The 3,352-nt window shown below is 31.3% G+C and overlaps 1 long non-coding RNA gene across 1 annotated transcript; it reads right to left on the bottom strand.

Annotated features, from left to right (window-relative positions):
• Positions 1-771: 771 nt before the first annotated feature.
• On the bottom strand, positions 772-2,497 carry LOC125072996. The gene is made up of 2 exons (XR_007120025.1): positions 2,393-2,497; positions 772-1,001 (listed from the first exon to the last, which is right to left on the bottom strand). It is a non-coding gene; the product is annotated as an uncharacterized LOC125072996 (long non-coding RNA).
• Positions 2,498-3,352: the final 855 nt, after the last annotated feature.

Raw genomic sequence — 3,352 nt, 5'->3', positions numbered from 1 at the left:
CTAACTATCATTAATATTAATTAAACAAATACATTACCATCATCCATTCGCTCTAAATTGTGCTCAATGCAATCAAGTTTATTATAACACTGCAAGAAGATTTTGGCAGACTGTTCCTCATGCTTGACTTAGCTGATGAATATTTTGTTATTCGCTTATTTCCGCCACCACACTCATTGTTAAAGCGCTAAATTCTGTTGGCATCGCGCTTAACACAATAATGTCCTTTAGGCGGATCTTACGACATTTAGGAATTCAGATTGTTGGATGAAGGTTATTATAATAAAATTATCAATTATAATATTGATTAACATGAATTGAATTTCATGAAACCTCATAATGTTAAGAACAATCAAAATATCAAATCAAAATATACCTTAATCAAGTGAGCACATTAAGCACGAGCATTTTAAGCACACTTGAATTGTAATATTAAAAGAAAAAGCGACGTGACTTTGTAACGATCGATTCTGTTTTTGCAGAATATATTTTAACAAGTATCCCTACACAATTAATGTTCAAGTTTATGTTCAAGTATGGCTGGGGTGACGTCGTCGTAGGTATAGAAAAAGATGACACGCTCGGTGTTCATACTGTCTAATGAAGATGCGGTAACTAACCTACTGTAAATCTGTAGAGTCTACCAAGAAGAACCGAGAAATTACTTAGAAGTTACTCTTTACTGACAATTAAATACAATTAAAACATTTCATTTTCGATTAGATTTCTCTAGGAAAGCTATCAATATTAAAATTAGAAATGAAACAGATGTGATATGGATTACTTTATTCAAACCTCATTTCATCAAATTCAAGAACAGAACACGAAACAGCACATGCTTTGACAAGCAATGTACGAGAGCCCCAGACAAAGGTAGCACAGTAGGGGTAAAGTGCGGAATACACAGAAACACAAATAAGTCGCTCCGATGGCAAACAATTCTCGGTATGAGAATACTTTTTTCGCCCGTTTTCCGGAACATGGGTCTTGTTCTACGTACGCTGGAATAAAATATTGAATACTTTAAAATGTTTTTCCTTAATCATTAAAGATATACAGCTAGTCTACACAATATATTTATTTTTATAGTTAGAGGGGAAATAATAATTGATATTGTTTTAACAATTTAATTTTGTTTTAACTTTAATAATTCTCTCTCTCTCTACTTTTGTGTTAATCTATCATTGTTTTTCATTCTGTTCTTACTATTATTTAGTTATAATATGGTGCTTTTACTCGTAATTAATTACATTATTTTAATGAACCAAGTTTAAAATAAAAGTTATCATGATATAATTAAATTTCGTTATATCATTGACATCAAATAGATTACACTTTTTCTGCCTAAATTATCCACAACACAATAATGGTTTCCTCACAATATTCTTCACCGTGGAACACAAGATTTAGTATACACAAATTAAATACGTGAAAATCAGTAGTGCTTGTGTTTATATTTGGACTATAGTTTTATTAACTGAATCATAATATAGACCCATCGATAAAAATAGATGAAAATAAACTTTGTGTAAAAATAAATGTTGTGATTTATTTTTATATTTAAACTTAAGACGTTCGAATGAATGACTAACATTCAAATATAATTTGAATACAAACAGTTTCACTTCCAAGTGAATCATGTATTTACGGAATTACTTGAAACCTCAAATTATAAAAAATAAATAAAAATGTAGCACATGGAACATTAAATTGAAGCAACAAAAGTGAACTCATAATCAAAAGCGAATACAGAGGGAATTGAGCATGTGTGTGTCCGCAGCTTATAACATTTTTTGTTTATGTTATCTTGTGTTACGGAAACTTTATTTTGTTTATTATTATAATCCTCATAATAATGCGAATGATAGAGCGAAGCTTGCGTTAAAATTGTTGTTACTTCTTAAACATTGTATAGGTATCTGTATTTTAAATCATCTCAACTAAAGATGCACCAATCATAACGAAATTTTACATATACTTGAATTTAAATACGCATCTTGTCTAGAATACGTTTAGCTTAGATCTATACTTGTTATTGCCGCAAATCATGATCTCCTGGGATCAAACGTCGAGTTGGGCCGTTACATTTTTTTTTTAATTTTTCTTTCAATTTAGAATTTCCGAATGGGAGCAGAGAGTCTAGAAATTGCTAGTACTTACACGCCCTTGCTCTGAAAGCACTTAAACCCGTTGGTCTGTGTTTGGACTCTATCCATGCGTATCGGATTTGTCGTCCCATCAGATTACGAAAGTGAGGTAATAGTGTGAACTTGCGCACATATCTGTGCACTATGAGATGTTCCGAGTATTTGGCTAGTTCCTCTTAATAAAAGCCGAAGTGGCCAAAATCGAAATAGAAGACATCATAAACGAAAATAGATGATGGACTTACTTGGCATCGTTAGTTTTTTTTTTTTAATCGTATACTCGTATGTATCTTGTTACATCATATTTTTCTTCTTTTTTTTTTTTAATTTTTCTTTTAATTCTTGGACAAAACAGAATAATACATTTTAATGAAATAGTTTGACAGTTAAGACGGATGATACAGTGATTTATATTTTAAGCGAATTCTAGACACCTGTCTACATTTTTTTTAAATATATAACATTAGCAAGAAGGTTTCATTTCGCTGTTTTTTTTTATTAAAATTACATTGCAACAGGAAGTTAGACTTGATGTTAACTACCCATAAAAATTATATTAGATTAATAGACAGTAAATCTCTCAATGCTGAGATAACTCTTCGCTTACTTCACTAAAATTATCGGAGATATTGTTACATAAATACAAGAAGTTCAATAAGTTCTGGCCATAATAGGTTAAACATTGCCGTTTCGAACTATTCATTCACAAAATTATTAACCTAAAGTAATGCCGGCTAAAGTCAAAGGGGCTGAGCGGAGAGCGGGTGAGCGGGTACGTCCATCGCTCGCATTGGCGCGCGGTTTTGTCGTTTTTACAGGTTGTTGAACTCATTTTGCAAATGGAATACACGGAAATTTTAATTAATTAATTTTAACGGAATTAAAACAAACAACACACTTTGTTTTAATTTCCGTGCGAATTATTTCGCTTGAAAAGTTAATCTTTTTATTATTCGTCTATTTGTTTTTTTGATAATTTATCAGCCTGAGATTAAACGTCGCTTCATTTGATGTGATGACGTCGACGCCGCATTGTATAACTTAAAAATAAATAGTAAAGTGGAATAATATTCTTATTATTTTTATTCGCGTTCGCGATCGCTATAAGCAGCGAGCTCATCAATTACTCATCTGTACTTGAAACATATCATTTATGACGTGTCTTTTTTCTATAGTTATATGACGATTATACTCGTAACTTACCT

The sequence above is a fragment of the Vanessa atalanta genome, chromosome 23 (assembly GCF_905147765.1).
Source record: "Vanessa atalanta chromosome 23, ilVanAtal1.2, whole genome shotgun sequence".
Classification (NCBI taxonomy): Eukaryota; Metazoa; Arthropoda; class Insecta; order Lepidoptera; family Nymphalidae; genus Vanessa; species Vanessa atalanta.
The sequence above is the reverse complement of the archived record's forward strand: the minus strand, read 5'-3'. Positions and strand labels throughout refer to the sequence as shown.